General features: G+C 43.3%; 1 long non-coding RNA gene across 1 annotated transcript; it reads right to left on the bottom strand.

Annotated features, from left to right (window-relative positions):
* Positions 1 to 12,744: 12,744 nt before the first annotated feature.
* LOC137332125 (uncharacterized) lies at positions 12,745 to 16,908 on the bottom strand. Its single transcript, XR_010965592.1, has 2 exons — positions 16,685 to 16,908; positions 12,745 to 14,246 (listed from the first exon to the last, which is right to left on the bottom strand). It is a non-coding gene; the product is annotated as an uncharacterized lncRNA (long non-coding RNA).
* Between the last annotated feature and the right edge of the window lie 994 nt (positions 16,909 to 17,902).

Here is a 17,902-nt window from a genome sequence, read left to right on the forward strand (position 1 = left end):
GCTACAGAGATAAGGAGGGGCGAGGCCATAGAGGCGATTTGAAAACATGGATGAGAATTTTAAAATTTACCTCTTACCTTTTCTTTCAGATTTTCCCTTGGTAGATGTATATGAGCTGGTGCTTGCCAGGTCCAGAGTACTTGGCGGGTGCTCATGAGAGGTGACAGATTCTTGTTCATCTTTTTTGCGAGGGGTATCTTCTTGACAGGCTCCTATACAAAGAGAAACGAAACACGTGTTAGCATGGGGTGTATGGGAAAAGGTTCTATGTGCAGTAGCAAGGCCAATAAATTGGTAGCAGGTTACTCACTGAATGAGTTTGAAGAACAAGCAAGAATTTACTGGCCTATAATTTGTAAGACAAACTCATCAGAGTGGGTGTGGCAGTGCAGGTTCTTGCTCAGTCAATGTGGCAGCCTCCTCTTTTAAAATTAGATGTTTTCAATGTTTGGATGTAACATAAGTACAGCCCAGTGCCCAGCCTACATTATATGTCATGTGAAGGGATGACTACACAACATACAAGTAGTTTGAGGTGTCATTTGGACTTGAGCCAAAACATTCAACGGAAGCCTTGTCTTTTAGTACCCACCAAATTCCAGTTAAAGCTTCATAGGCATGGTTATTTGTCAGTGCAGGTTGTGAGGGTCAGTGTTTTCCACGCTGCATTACTGATGCCACGTTGTGTTTTTGGAGGGGGGGTTTCAGTGTTCATTGAATGCATACTTCAAGCATTCATTTAATTTGCATTGGCAACTTATAATCAACCACACTTTGGTACTTCATGACGCCATAAAACTTCTTCCTCATCTGCTTCCACTATTTATAGGTGTAGGAGACTGCAGTCAAAATCCTGGAACTCCCTTCCTAACAGCACTGTGGGAGAACCTTCACCACACGGACTGCAGCGGTTCAAGAAGGTGGCTAACCACCACCTTCTCAAGGGCAATTAAGGATGGGCAATAAATGCCGGCCTCACCAGCGACGCCCACATCCCATGAACGAATAAAAAAAAAAGTTACTCTGTGGGTGACTTCTTGTCATTCTTGCTGCACATTGACTCTGAGAGAAGAGTTCCCCTCTGTCCCAAACATGGACGCCTTCCCTGCTGCACTTCCTTCAGCACCACAACTTGTGTCTTCTCAACAAAAGAGACAGTTTGACACTTGGCCCTTAGCCAGACTTCAAATTCTTCTCAACAGTCAGCAAAACAGCCCTTTAAGAGCTGCCAGACTCAATATTGCTTGTCTACTTGCAGCTATAGCATTCTCTCCACACATGCAAGATATGTAGAGGACATATTGAAATTATATAAATTAGCTGACATCGCTGAATTAACCATCATGAAACTGCTGATGCATGGAATCATTATCCCTAGGATTGTGGAATTGACCATGATAATTCAAACTTTAAAAATTGTGTGTTATTTGGTATCTGCATAATTTATTTCATAGTATCACAGTATTATAGTGGGTACAGCACAGGAGGAGGCCATTTGGCCCATCGTGCCTGTGATGGCTCTTTGAAAGAGCTATCCAATTAGTCCCATTCCCCTGTAAACTTTTTCCCTTCAAGTATTTATTCAACTCCCTTTTGAAAGTTACTATTGAATCTGCTTCCACCAGCCTTCCAGGCAGTACATTCCAGATCATTACAACTCACTGCGTAAAAAAATGTTTCTTCATGTCACCTCTGGTTCTTTTGCCGATCACCTTAAATCTATGTCCTCTGGTTACCAACCCTTCTGCCACTGGAAACAATTTCTCCTTATTTACTCTGTCAAAACCATTCATGATTTTGAACAGCTCTATCAAATCTCTCCTTAACCTTCTCTGTTCTAAGGAGAACAACCTCGGATTCTCCAGTCTCTCCACATAACTGAAGTCCCTCATCTCTGGTACCGTTCTAGTTAATCTCTTCCGCACCCTCTCTAAGTTCTTGACATCCTTCCTAAAGTGTGGTGCCCAGAATTGAAAACAATACCCCAGCTGAAGTCTAAACAGTGTTTTATAAAGGTTTAGCATAACTTCCTTGCTTTTGTACTCTATGCCTCTATTAATAAAGCCAAGGATACCATATGCTTTTTTAACAGCCTTCTCAACTTGTCCTGCCACTTTCAAAGATTTGTATATGTGCACCACCAGGTCTCTCTGTTCCTGCACCCATTTTAGAATTGTACCATTTAGTTTATATTGCCTCTCCTCATTCTTCCTACCAAAATGTATCACTTCTTACATCTCTCCATTAAATTTCACCTGCCATGTGTCTGCCCATTTCACCAGTCTGTCTATGTCCTTCTGAAGTCTGTTACTATCTTCCATTTAATTAATGCATTTCCTAGTTTCATGTCATCTGCAAACTTTGAAATTATACCCTCTAGACCCAAGTTCATGTTATTAATTATATCAAAAAAGGCAGTGGTCCTAATATTAACCCCTGGGGAACACCACTTGTACTTCCCTCCAGTCTGAAAAGCAACCCTTCACCACTACTCTCTGCCTTCTGACCCTTAGTCAATTTTGTATCCACGCTGCCACTGCCTCTTTAATTTTGCTTTAATTTTGCTAACTAGTCTATTATGTGGTACTTTATTAAATGTTTTTTGAAAGTCCATATACACAAAATCAACCGCACTACCCTCATCAACCCTCTCTGTTATTTCATCACAGAGCTCAATCAAGTTAGTCAAACATGATTTTCCTTTAACAAAACCGTGTTGACTTGTGTCGAAAATTGTACTTAATTTAGGGGTAAAATTTCACTGTGCCACTCCTGGTGCATGCAGGAGTGCATATCAGAAAACTGCACATGCCTGTGATTTTCTATCCATTAATGTTAATGAATGAAGAATCACACACTTGGTGTATGCAGTTTTCTGATATTCCCTCACAGCATGTGCCTAGAGCGACACAGCCCAACATTTACATGTAAACTACTTGTTTTGTCCTTACCTGCTTGTGGTTGTAATGCCTTATTGGATCAAGCAAACTTTGAGGCCGATGTCCAGGTGATGGAGCGGGTGCGTTGGGGGCGGGGGGGCTCCGAAAATCGCTGAAATGCTGACCGAGTTCAGAGCTTGGCTCCAACCCGCTGACTTCCGGGTTTCCCAGTGACTCGTCTGGGTGTGCACGCGCCTCCCGAATGCGGGAGACCCACCGGCAATTAAAGCCGGCGGGATGATAATTTACATAGTTTGTCCAATAGTTGAGGTACTTGAACTACTTGATTGACTAGACATTTTGGCAGGGGTGCAAATTTGAAACATCCTCAGCGTGTTTCCCGTGCTGTGGGAAACACTCCCTGTTGCAACAGATGTGTTTCAGCCAGCAGCCAGTGGGAGATGCAAATGCTTATTTGACAGGGGGGGAGAAAACGTCATTTATTGCAGCAGGGCATTCTGTCACTTCAGACAAAGTTTTGGCTGCAAGACCTTTGTGTCTACACTCAAAATTCTTACTTTCCACCCAAAACTCTGCTGTACAAACATATTTAACTACTTTGCGGACCCCCTCAAACTCACACCGTCAGCAACATCACCAGCCTCGCCAGGCATGGCGTCCACCTTCGCCACGTGGAGCTCCACCACACAGTGCTGCACCACAGGCATCTGCACAAGAGCACGGAGGGCAACAACAGAGAGAGCGATGTCGCAGGAGGCACTACCCTCGCAACAGGGTCTACAGACCAAGGTTCAGCTTCCTGGACCTCTCTGAGGAGCAGTGCATACGGAGGCTCAGAGTCAGTCGCCAGGTAGTCTCAGACATCTGCAGTCTCCTTCATGCTGAGCTGCTCCCGGCTGGGCCGAACAGCATCTCCTTACCTATCACTGTCAAAGTCACCACTGCCCTCAACCTCTTCACCCCCGGATCATTCCAGGGTGCCACCGGGACATTGCCGGGGTCTCTCAGTCGTCTGCACACAAGTGCAACAGGCAGGTCACCGACAGCTTGTTTCGCTGGGCTTCGCACTACGTCAACTTCCCCATGGATGACCTCAGCCAGACGGAGAGGGCAGTGGGATTCCACGCTGTGGCTGGATTCCCACGGGTGCAGGGTGTAATCGATTGCACCCATATAGCAATACGAGCACCTCCACACGCACCAGGATTGTTCATCAACAGGAAGGGCGATCACTCCATCAACACTCAGCTCGTTTGTGACCACCGCAAAAGATTCCTTCACGTGTATGCCAGATACCCTGGCAGCTGCCACGATTCCTTCATCCTTCGGGAATCCAACTTCCCTCACCTCTTCCACGCGCCAAACACCCTTAAGGGCTGGCTCCTCAGGGACAAGGTATACGCCCTGCACACGTGGCTCATGACACCTCTGAGGAACCCTATCACCGACCAACAGTGTCGATATAACGACAGCCACATCGCTATTAGGTCTACAATTGAACATGCTATAGGGCTGCTCAAGATGCGCTTCAGGTGCCTTGATCATTCTGGGGGAGCGCTTCAAAATTCACCAGAGTGTGACGCATTATAGTTGTGTGTTGTGCCCTGCACAACATGGCACAACAGAGAGGGGTGCCGCTTGAGGAGGCCCCATCCACATCTGCCACCCACACTGAGGAGGAGGAGGTGGAGGAGGAGGAGGAGGCAGAGGGGGAGGCAGAGGTGGAGGAGGAGCAATCCAAGGGCAGAACAGCGGCTCACCTGGCTGCTCGTGAGGCCAGGGAGTCACTGATATGTGAACGGTTCTCTTAACATCAGACAGTGTGAAGAGTCCAGTCCTCACACCACCTGGATAGAGCAGCGCCCACACCAGCCGCACCCCCCCCCCCGCCTCCCTGCAACTACACATACACCCACTGTAGAGTGACCCAATGGGGGGCATCGAGTGTCAGCATCCATGGTGAACCTCATGAAAGGGCCTTATTACAGAAGCCAGTCAAGAATGGCCAAGACATGGCAGCAGTGGTGACAATAATAATATTTAATGTGAGTTTAACAAAAAGCAAATATAAATAAAAAACATGACCAACCTTCAAACACCCTTGTGCATCCCCTTCGTGCTTACAAAACCTTCGTCTTTTTCTTCCGACTACTTCTATGTGGTGCATCCCCTGTGGCTGCAGCAGAGGTAGTGGCAGGTTGCTCTTGTTCATGCCCTGAGCGATTAGATGCTTTGGGCCATGGAGGCTAGCCTTTCCTCCATCGCAGACATTCCTGCACTTACCCGCGACACTATCTCAGAGATTCCCTCCCGTACCTGTGCCACCATTCCACTCATGCAGGAGTTGGACTCCTCCATCCTCTGCGCGATTCTGTAGAGTGCGCGTGGCACCTGTTCCAGCACCTCGCAAATGTGCTGCTACCCCTCATTCATTCTCCTTTTAAAGGATGGCCCCCAGGGTTCATCATCTGTGTCCAGCTGAGCAGAGCCTGGAGAGGAGTGCTTCCACCAATGCGGACTTTCTAGAGCTGCCCCTGCCATCAGTGTCTGCTCGTGCTCACATGTGTGGTAACTCACCATGTGTGGCTCCAACTAACTGCGGACTGGGACCCACCGAGGTGTGAGTATCTGCGCTGGTGGATGGCTCGCTCAGATGTGACGGTGCACCCTCAGAGGCCGGCAGGTCCTCTGAGGAATCGCCCTCTGCCGTCACAGTGGTTGCTGAAGGCCCTGTAAGAGAACAGAAGGCAATATTAAGCATGATCACAGATGTATCATGTTGCGATGAGTATACTGAGGTGCTGGAGATGGCAAGGCATGTTAACATCAATTCATATTGTGTGTGCTGAATGTTAAACTTCTGTCACCAGATGTTTGTCGGGTGCCAGTCTTGGCGTCCCCGATGGACAGGCACTCGATGGTGCGGCTCAGGTAAGTTGAGGATGAGCTTTCAGTGGGTGTGAGGAGTGATGTGAGTAGTATTAGCAGTGCAAAATGAGTTGGGGGGGTGGGGCCGGTGATGTGGAAGACGGAATCTAGGAGAATAGTAAGTGTACTCACTTTGGTTGACCTAGTTAGGTCATTGAAGCGCTTCCTGCACTGGATCCAGGTGCGGGATATGTTGCTGCTGCTGGTGAGCTCCTCTGCCACCTCGAGCCAGGCCTTCTTGATGGCAGAGGCAGGCTACTTCCTCCCATCCGCTGAATAGAAGACATCCCTCCTCCTCCTCACCCCACCCAGTAGCACCTGGAGTGAGGCATCATTAAATCTTAGAGCAGCCTTTCCCCTGTGCAGCTCCATTGTGCTGTGTGGGTGTTTGCTCCAGGAGCAGCCATTGGAGGACTGCCCCTTTACGTAGAGCTTCTCCAGCTGACAGCCTGTGATGCGGGTGCGCAGTCCACCCCCTGCGCAGCTTTCGGACTGCAAACCCGGAAGCCACGTTAAGTGGCTCCAATTGACCTGCGATCGCGTGGGAACTGGACAGATTTTATTTGGCGGGTTACCCACGCATCCAATCACCCCCACCCCCCGCCATCCCGCCTCCCCCATAATATCGGGGCCTTTGAGATTTTCTTTTTACATGAGGGAGAATAAAATACACAGATGAGCAGCACATATTCGCTTTTAAACAATTTAGTGCGGTGTTCATCGGCGGGGCACTGTTCAGTTGATTGAATTGCTTATCAGCACAGCACAGTAATCTGTTTAAAAACCCATATGGTGGTTAGTGTGGTGGGTTCTTAGTCACTGGTGGAATATGCTCCTGGACAGTCCTCCCCCGTGAACAACACCACTGAACCAGTTAATTAAATTACAGCAAAAGGCCGTGTTGAAGGAATAGTCTGTCGCAGAATTTAGCTGCTCCAATGTTGAATGAACTCCAGCTCAGCAGGTGAGATAATTCCTACAAAAAGCAAAAAAATTGCAAATGCTGGAAGTCTGAAACAAATAAAGTGTTGGAAACACTCAGCGGGTCAGCATCTGTGGAGTAAACAGGCAAGTTGAAGTTTCAGGTGTGGACCTTTCATCAGAGCAGAAAGCTATTACAGCTGAACAGCATTTAAAAAGGAACGGAACAAAGGGGAGGTGGATGGAAAACACACATGCACACACATGAGGGAAGAAGTAGAATGACTTGTAAAGTCAAAAACAGAAGATGGTTAAATACAGAAGTGATGTTAATATGAGAGAATAAGAGGCATAATGAAAGAAATCAAAGACATTTACGAGACCCAGAGAATGTGTGAATAACTGAAGTGGGAAATAAGGCAGATAGAAATGGAAGCACGAAAGACTGATAATGTAGAGCTTTTATTCTTCATTTTCTACCTGAAGCTAATTCCAGCTGGTATCTTAAATTTTCCCCAAGGGAAAACTGTCATTTTTTTCTGAAAGTTCATTTGCTGCACCCAAATTTTTGACTATTTAATGATCATAAAATCCTGCACACAGCATGCTTGAATTCCTAGTATGCACACCTGGTGGGTGAGGCTCCCTGCCCACAGCACACAGTCAGAAAAATAACCTTTAATGGTGCAGTAACAGTACAACATCAGTGTCAGTGTGAAGCAGTTTCCGCTTTGCAGGAATACGAAAGTTGTAGCATAAATCCGGAGTCAGGGCTTGACAAATGACCGGATGATCCTACCTTTATTGCAGGTGATAATAGGCTGCATTGGATATGAGGTGATCACATGGCAGTGAGTCAGGTGATCTGCACTATTAATAATTCCTTTAAGAAAAGTAGTGTGAGACTCCTTCGAGGGGTATTCTCACACCACTTTATTTTGAGAGTACATGGTTCCTTGGATCTCCTGGGCACTTTCTAAACTTATCTGCAATTACTTTACATTTTTAATATTCTACACACTGCTCAAAATGCTGTCTACATATTTAAACCTCTCAGTGGTAGCACTCTCACCTCTGAGTCAGAAGGTTGTGGATACAAATCCCACACCAGTGCAGTACTGAGGGAATGCTGCACTGTTGGAGATGCCATTTATCAGATGAGAGGTAAAACTGTACCAAGACACTATTTGAAGAAATGCAAGGAAGTTCTCCCAGTGTCCTGGCCAACATTTATCCCTCAACCAACCCCACCAAAACAGATTATCTGGACATTTATCTAAAAGCAGTTTGTGGGACCTTGCTGTGCGCAAATTGAATGCCACGTTTCCTGCATTACAACAGTGATACACTTCAACAGTACTTAACTGTCTGAGAAGCGCTAAGGGACTTCCTGAGGTAATTGAAAGCACACTATAAATGCAAGTTCTTTCTTTAACTACCTGAAAGGAGCTCTGCATGTGTATAATCATATATGCACAAAGCTCTCTGCTGAGCAAATAAAAGCCGAGTTCCAGCCAGGGTGTAACCACAGTACTGCCTGGCTAGAACCAGAGACCAGCAGCTGCTGTGTAAATGCATTATAAAATTTTATGCTGGTGTCACACTAGATGTGAATTAAATGTGGACAGGTGCAGGTCAGCTGTATTTGAGAATTGCAAAATAAATTGTTCATAGGAAAAAAACATTCAAAGCTTATCTCACATGGAGAGCTTTTAGGTCTCAGCTTCTGGCCTTCAATGTTCTTTCTGCAAATCATTAACATGGTTCATAAATAACTAGGTTCATAACTGACGCAAATGTCAAGTACAGGAGGTGTAGCCAGTCTAGACGGTGCCTGCTCCCTGATGTGTAATCAGAAACCGTCACTGGAATCTATTGGAAAGATGATCAGATGATCCTGCTTTTACTGGAAACAGTAGGTTGCATTTGATATGGGCTGGTCGCATGACAGGGTCAGGTGATTTGCACTATGAATGACTCATTCCTTTAAGAAACTAGGGCAGCGCAATTGAGATGATGTGTTACATCAGCTGTAATCAAAGCCCCATCTTAATCAATCAAAGTTACTCTATACTACAGTACAGCCTTGTGTTTTTAATAGAAGTGTATCACTTGCAAACTTAAAGGCACTATGTGTCATTTTTCCAGCTTGTGAACTGATTTACATTTATTAAAATAGATAGAAAGTAGTGTGGAGAAGCTGGAAAAAATACATGGAATTTTACTCAGTATTAGCTTATGGTATTACTGTATAACTCAGCCACAACATTTTAAATGAACTGACACCAATAGCCAAAACATCAGTTAACTATCTGGAAGATACAGTATTGCATAACAAATAATATTTCTATTTACCATACAAGATGAAATGGGTCTTGCGTGATATTCCCTAAACTACAGCCCAGTATTCCCTGGAACTTTTCAGTTTAACAATGGTGTAAGAGTGGCATTGCGCTATTTCTCCCCCAAGGAAATTTGATTTATGCCGGTTTTACATCGTAACATCGGTATGTGCGAATTTCCTCAATCATTAGCACCGCTTCCGAGATACATCCGCCGAGGCCCCTGCTGCTCATTCATATAGCTCCGACCCCATGCAAAAGATTAGCTCACGCAAGTTTCCTGCATTTACGCCAGTAGTGCGCATAGATTTATGCCCAAAATGTAAGCATTGCACAGCCTGTAGTCACCTGATACCAGCATATCTGAGCTCTCTGGAGTTTGATTTGCAATTTTCTTTGCAATTTTTTTGTATTTTACTGAGACCTGCACTATATTTAACCAAAGTGCTATCAGTCCCAGTGCACCTGAGATTTTACAGAGCCATGCTTCCCACCCCTGCGTTCAGAAGGACTAAGCAGCTGGAATGGCCTCCCCAATGGCATACACCCGTTCTGCATAACAATAGAACATGAAGAGGAGCAGCAGAGGCAACAGCCTTTGAGAGTGAGGCGCCGTGGCAGAGGACGACAGTCCACTTGCTATTACACCGGATTTTAGGTTTCGGCATTAGCAAATAAGCTCTGCAGGAAACTTTGGCATAAATTCCCATCAGCAAGATCGGCATAGAAACTGACATAATTTCTGTGTAAATGCAGTCCAGAAAATTCCAGGCCTAATCTCAAAACTTTAGAGCAGCACAGTGCCATATTGTGTTGGAGCAATTCACTAATATGGGTGATATTGGATCTTCACACCATTTTACACCATCACCGAAAGTTAAAATTATCCCTACTGTCTTTTCTCAACTTTACCCTGTCCTCATTCTCTCCTGTCTCTGCTTGTCAGTCTTTAACTGCTGTTCATTTCTCCAGTCTCTGTTTCTCAGTCTTTAGCTTGCTCTCATTCTCAATGTGAGCTGTCTTCACTTAGCCAATTCTAATTTTCTCATATAACCTGTATAACCTGTACTCATTCTCTCCACAGTCTGTTTCTCACTGTTTAACCTGTCCCCATTATTTCCACCGTCTCTGTTTCCTGCTGTTTAACGCATCCTTATTCTCTCCACAGAATCTGTCTCTCACTGTCTAACATGCTCATTCTCTCTAGTCTCTGTTTCTCACTGTTTAATTGGTCCTTATTCACTCCACAATCTATTTCTCATGGGGGGAAAAAAATTGGATAAGGCCTATTATTGGGTGTAGGCAGCGTGATCCGCTATTAACCCACGCCCAGTGGCCCCTGCGCAGGCAGGATGAGAACTTCGTCCGGCCTCAGAACTCACCTTCAAGCAGCGTTGAAATCTAGGCCTTACACGTTGATTCAAGTAAATGCTCACTTTCCACTAGCAATCTCTTAAAGGGAGGATGTCTCTTAAAATCTCTTAAAGGTAGCCAGTACTTGTTATTTGCTAAAAATAACAGTCTGCTGTCTGCATGAAGTCTGAACGGAGATCAGACATTGCACACGTAAAACACAGATACAGGTCACATCCCTACGTTTACAAACTGATTAATTTTGTTAAAACATTGAATAAAGGTTGCGTACTACTAAATCCCATATCCTCCAATCTGCATGCCAGACCTCACCAATCTGCTGATTGAGTTGGTACCAGGCCTGCGAGATTGCGTGCACCAAGGTTCTTTGCTGATGCACTAGAGGCCTTGGTGCAATAGGTGGGCAGAAGGAGAGACATCCTATATCCACGGGGGGGGGGGGGGGGGGGGGGGTGGGGGGAGATGCAAGAGGCCCTCCAGACATATGCCCAAATGGCAGTGGGAGGCAGCGGGGGACAAAGATAATGCCAGGCGCACAGCGCCACGAACATTGATGCAGTGCAGGAAGTGGTCAAGATGAGTGAGGTCAACTGTCAAGTGGCGACTCCTACCAACTGCACCACTAGCCGCATCCACTGCTCCATGTATTACATTCCCCATCACCCACATACCAACAAACTCTTTCCATCAGTACTCAACTCTTCCAATCAGATGCTTCCTCTTGCCCTTACACATTACCACTGTTGCAAGCCACCCACCAACAACTCACAGGCCACACACACTGGCCGCTATTCAACCATGACAGGCACATCACCCAGACATACGTCCTGCTTTCTTGCAGGAGAAGGTGGTGCATAACAAGAGGCAGCAAGTGGCAGTGGCATTTAGCCCCTCGAGACCTCCCATTCAATGAGATCATGGTTGATCTGTGACCTAACTCCATATACCTGTCTTAGCCCCATATCCCTTAATACCCTTGGTTCAAAGAAATCCATCAATCTCAGATTTAGAATTCACAAGTGAGCTAGCATCAGCTGCCATTTGCAGAAGAGCGTTCCAAACTTCTCCCACCCTTTGCGTGTAGAAGCATTTCCTAATTACACTCCTGCACGTCCTGGCTCTAAATGTTAGGCTATGTTCCCGCGTCCTACAATTCAAGTCTAGGAGACCTTCAAAAACAGTTACAAATGCATCAGCAGCCAGAAGCAATAATCCAGCCACTAATCTGTAAATCCTGCATGGTCTCTTTAAATAGCACTGGTGGGGGGTCCTCCAGGCACTCTAAGATATGTTCAGATGGTGGTGGTTAAGATTGTGAGTTGAGTTGAGCGTTAAGTCCCAAAATGGTGTGTATCACTTTAAATCAGCATCGCACGCTGATTGTATCCATTTTCTCCTTACTTTACATGCTGACGGCATTCGGTATTTGAGCACGCGCTAATACCTATACCAAGATGGCGTCCGGCGCATGTCACGCTGGAAATGTGCGTGCACAGCCAAGACACCATCTTGGCACTTCGGCAGAGCGCGTAGCGCCGAAACAACGGGCGTTACACGGCCCAATTTCTCGCCCTCATTGTTTAAGTTGTGCTTATTCTCCAGTCTCTGATTCTTACTGCCTAATTTGCTCTCAATTTCTCCATCCTTTCTCTTTCTCACTCTTCATCCAGTCCCTCTTTTCTCCACAGACTCTGTTCACTGTCTATTTCTCAGTTTTTTTAGCCATCCATGTATTTTTTGTAAAATAGTTAATTTTAAAACTGGAGACTAAAAATTATGATCCTAATATGCAGTAACAACATCACAGATAATAAATTCTCAACGGAAATAGTACCATGTGCCAGTGACGTGAAATATGCAGGCAGTCAGTGCCCGTACAGCCGAATAGAACTATGTCCAACAACGACAACTTATTTTGAAACCACACCCCAGCAAAGAGTCAATACCTTTAGGAAAGGAAGGGAGGGAGAAAGTTGGTGGAGACAATTGCATGTAAAAAAAGAATAGAATATATCAGGGTAAATTTTTGTATTCACCAGATGGATGATAATCATCCACCCTTTAAAAATCAATGGAATGAAAATCGGAGTGGTTCTATAAAGGCTGGACAATCCGTTCCGCCAGATTTCCACCCAGGTGGTGAAGATGAAACTCTATCCCATTACATTCTGGAGTGATTACAACAAAAGTAATCTATTCTAATGTCAGGATTCAGATGATGATTATAAATGGCTCAAGCTTTTCTCTCATTTGTTTAGGACATCAGGTGAACTCTTCCATTGCCTTGTAATCATTCATAGGTATTTTTATTCCACGTTTTCTGTGAACAGCTTTTGCGCTACATTTACTGAACCTTGAAAACGAGAATCTTTAACAGCAGCAAGTGCAAGTGAGGAAATTAGTTCACTTATACATACACCAATAATTTTCACTGGGGTTCTCTCAATCGTCCTATGTAACTTTGCGGAAGATCAATGAGAACCACAGAGAAATGGTAAAAACAGCAAGTTATGGCGGGAGATCAAGGAATGCCAGCAGAAATTCTACTCCACTGTGTTCATGTGTTGTACAGTATGTCAAGAAGTGACACATCAAATTACACGACAATTTGCATATTTTACTAGGTGACTCAGCAACACAAAATTTAAAATTGCCTTGTTTACCTCAAAGAGGAAAATTCCTGAGAATGGGTGTAGTCAGTGTAGGATAAGATGCAAGAATAGTATAGAAATATTGTGGGCTCAAGTGATGAAACTAATGATGGAAGTTGCAGGATAAAAAGGCTGAGATGCCAAGCAGTTAAATGGATTGTCTGATCTTCACTTTATTGGAGTTAATTCCATGGAAAAATTATCTAATGTTATTAACATACAGCAAAAATGTCACCTAAAAAGCATGACATAATAAATAATGCTTAATTTTTAAAGTAAGCTGATCAAGCAATATTTTTTAAATTAATATTTTGGAACATGAGAAGGATCACCCATAACATTATAATTATGGTAATCAAGTGATAAATGTTATTCGCACTGATAATCTATACCTTAGTATGTTGTAAAAGCATATTGATTTCAAGAACACATAACTGGTTGTTCCTTTACTTTAGAACATCTTTATGAAGTGAAGGGGCAGTCTGGCTTCAGTTGTTTCACTACATTGGCACTCTGTGTACTCATACTTTTGCATTTCAACCTACACCTAATGATTTCTATCACATCTTAAAATACATCAATTAGTTCAATATCCTTTTACTAGCTATAAATGTTGGAAAATGTACTCTAACATTATTTTATAGCTGTCTACAGTCAATGGTTTACACATTTTTATTATGGATTTTGTCTTTTCCTTTGCATTGTGGGATCTGACAATTCTGGAACATCATAGTAAGATAGCTAGATTACTATCAAATATGTGCTTGGAGATTGGTTGAGTGTTAACTTTCTATTGATATGCACTGAATCTAATCAGGATTTTAAAAATTCATACATGGGATGTGGGCGTCGCTGGCAAGGCTATCATTTATTGCGCATCCCTAATTGCCCTTGAGAAGGTGGTGGTGAGCCTCCTTCTTGAACCGCTGCAGTCCATGTGGTGAAGGTTCTCCCAAAGTGCTGTTAGGTAGGGAGTTCCAGGATTTTGACCCAGCGATGATGAAGGAACGGTGATACATTTCCAAGTCAGGATAGTGTGTTACTTGGAGGGGAACGTGCAGGTGGTGTTGTTCCCATGCGCCTGCTGCCCTTGTCCTTCTAGGTGGTAGAGGTTGCAGGTTTGGGAGGTGCTGTCGAAAAAGCATACACAAGATATCAGGATACACAAGATTACATTCATTTTCTTCATCAGTTTTACTTCCTTCTACTTGTACAAAATGTTACAAATAACTGATGAGATTTTTTTATCGTGTGTGATCAGCATGTTTCTTATTAGCTTCCAGTAGCACCAACTTATTGTACATTTTAATGCTTATCACAGACTTCCCAGAAATTACTGCAGTTCAGATCAGCCAGTCATACAGCTATTTGTCACCAACCACAACATTTCTAGTAATAGTAGTCATTTTCTGTGTAGTCATAAGCTTCCTGTTTTTACCATGTTATTTTGTCATTGATGGCAATTGTAATATCTACGTCAAACAATCACACGCATACAGACAATAAAGCTTCTCACAGAGTTCCCATGTATGATTAGAGAATCTTGGCACCAATGATTTGTAAATATAAAGAGAAATTGTTTCCCATCGTAAATAAAATGCAGAAAATACTCAGGAATCTAGGCTCAACTCTCTTTTCCCATCTCCACTAACCCTACCTAATACAAAAATAGATATAGAATTTTTTCAAAATTATCAGTTCCAAAATAGTGAATTTAGAATTTCTTTTACACATTTTGGTTTATGTCTTAATATTAAATGCTCATCATTTAGAGTTCATTTCCCTATATTTTGAACTGCTAACCTTCCTTGCTTGTAGATATGTTGCATTTATGTCAAAGCACTGGAAAATAGTAAGCTCATCCCTATCTATTTAAATGGGTTTACATTCACCTATGCTGCTCAACTCCACCCTCCTAACTCCAATAAGGCCCATGGTTCTGTTGGTATCCTTTTATCATCCTCAAGATGTGTGCCCCCATATATATACCACTGCCATCTTTTTAATCTGTCTTATGCCCAGCTCACTTCCCTTCTCCTTGATTTTATGCATCCTATAGCTAAGTATGATAATCATTTTTACTTTTTAAATCAATGCCTTATTGCTCTAACATTGGTAACTGGAAGCTGCTTTCAATTCTTAAATTATTCTTCATTTTTGACTAATCCATAATCACCTGTATACTTTTTGATAGGTGATCTCTTTACCAATGAAGGACTGCTCCTTAACACTTTGATGAATTGTCTGTTATTGCTTTGGACATTTACAAAACAGGCAGGATTTGGAAAGGGCAAAGGCAGCAGGTGCATAGGAACACCATCACCACCAAGTTCCCCTCCAAATCACACACCATCCCAACATGGACATATATCGCCATTCCTACATTGTCACTGGGTCAAAATCCTGGAACACAGTACCCAACACTATGGGAGTACCTTCACCACATGAACTACAGCGGTTCAAGAAGGCAGCTCACCAACATCTTCTCAAGGGCAACTTGCGATGGGCAATAAATGCTGGCCTTACTAGCGATGCCAATATCCCGAGAAGGAATAAACAAAAAAAAATGCAGTGGCCAATTTGCACACAGCAAAATCTCACAAACAGCAATGAGATAAATGATCAGATATTCTGTTTTAGTTAATTAATCTATGTCCGACATCCAATCTTTGCTGTGAGAAAGTAATAGTTCCCAATCCAGAGATATGTACTCCCTTCTGGAGGGACATGTGGCGATCCACGAAAGCAGCAACATTTGCCCAAATGTTCACAATGTCTAGTGTGACGTCATTGGAGACACGCGATGTTAGTTGAGGGATAAATGTTGGTCAGGACATTCACTTACCTTCTCTTTGAATAGTGCCTTGGGATTTTTTACATCCACCTGAGAGGGCAGGTGCAGCCTCAGTTTAACAGCTCATCCAAAAGACAGCACCTCCAACAGTGCAGCTCTCCCTCTGTACTGCACTATCAGTCTAGAATATTAGTTACGACTCTGAAGCAGGATTTAGGCCCACAACCTTCTGACTCAGAAGCAAGAGTGCCACCACTAAGCCGAGGCTGACACCTAATACTGATGACGAGTCTAAGTCCCAAGGGGTATTTTATGCTTATTCAACCCCAGTACCTAATTATTTTCCATTAGTCCTCAATAGTAATATTCCAAGCTATTTTTTTCCTCAAGTTTATTTTTACTTTGTTTTATATACTGCAAACCCACATTTCAAAACCCTGACATAATATGTATCATTTGGTTCTCTCTTCCAAATATAAAGCACCTGTTTACACCATGTTCCTTGTTAAAACATCTTTGTTCAGGTCACAAAAATAGATTTTTATGAAATGTCTACATAGTCTGTTAAATTCATTTTCATTATTCCATGATCTCTCATTTATATAACACTCAGACCTACCAGGACCAGGATATTTCCATATTGACATTACTACATAACCTTAAATAATGACAGCAGAGACTACCTCTAACAAACAACACCTGCACATGCCAACAGTTACCTCATCATATTTAGTCCTGTTCTAACAAACAACACCTGCAAGTGGTATCAATTACCTGACAGTATATTTAATCAATCTTGATGCTACTAAAAATAGCACTCTTTGAGGTAGGTTGTGGTCTGGGCCCGTTTGAAAGTCCAGACAACCGAGCGCCCAGAACGAGAAGCCCCAGGATCAATGGAAATTGGTTCTCTGGCCTCATCAGCATATTCAGTGCGAGCTGCTGGTGCTGGTCATGTCTTCACAGACAGCTTGCCCGAGCAAAGAGAAGGAGTGCCAGTTCCTAACCACAGGCTTAGTATGTAAAGATATGCAAGTGAATTGGGTGGAACTACTCTGTTCTATTTTTGTACATGTCAGTATTGGACATGCAACATTAAAGACTGTACCAGCATCAGACCAACAAATAAGAAGCTGTTGACTGGCAATGTGAGACCATGCCAGTATTGGATACTGCTTGTGCACATCTTTTTAATTTTGCATAATATTATAGGTAGGATAGGCTGCAGAGGATACAATGGGTGCAACAGGAAGAATGGGAAGAATTTAGCTTCAAGCATATCTTATACTTACTCTGGTAACATAAAAGTACCAAAAATAACTTTGCTCAGAGTGTTTTTCAATATCTAATGTTTGGTTCTTTAGCAGGTTTTGGTTTCATTGAACAGTATTTTACATTGGGCATCCCAAGGTGCTTTACAGGCAATGAACTAAGGATTTCCCTTTTTCTTTTAACTTATTATCTTGTAGCATCAGTTAACAGGTACAATAAGACATATGCAAAGTGGACAATTGGATATGAATTTATATCAGCAGCATCTTGGCTGTGGCAAGGAAATCAATCAGAAAACTTTGAAGTATTGCTTGATCTCATGCTGCTGACATCATTTTATTTGTTGACTCTGATCTAGAGGCTCCAAAACAATATGTACTGCAATGTTTAATAAAGTACTACATAGAGTATATGGCAAAGAAAATTGCAGCAGTAATTAAAGGTAATGCAGCCACATGAATGGAGGGATGATTGGCAGAAAGAGAGTTGGTTGGCGGGCAAAAAGCAAAGGAAAAATGTGAAAGGAGGTGTTTTGGACTGGAAAAAAAAATGGTATGATGTGTTCCACAGGGATCTGTTTTGGGCCACTCTATTATTTACAGAAATGATTTGGACTTTGGTTTTGAGGAAGCAATATTGAGATTTGCTCATGACAGCAAAGTGGGGGGTATGGCAAGTTGTGACACGAATATGCCTGCGAGATGGTCACATAGGTGACAG

Source organism: Heptranchias perlo, chromosome 14 (assembly GCF_035084215.1).
Source record: "Heptranchias perlo isolate sHepPer1 chromosome 14, sHepPer1.hap1, whole genome shotgun sequence".
Taxonomy (NCBI): domain Eukaryota; kingdom Metazoa; phylum Chordata; class Chondrichthyes; order Hexanchiformes; family Hexanchidae; genus Heptranchias; species Heptranchias perlo.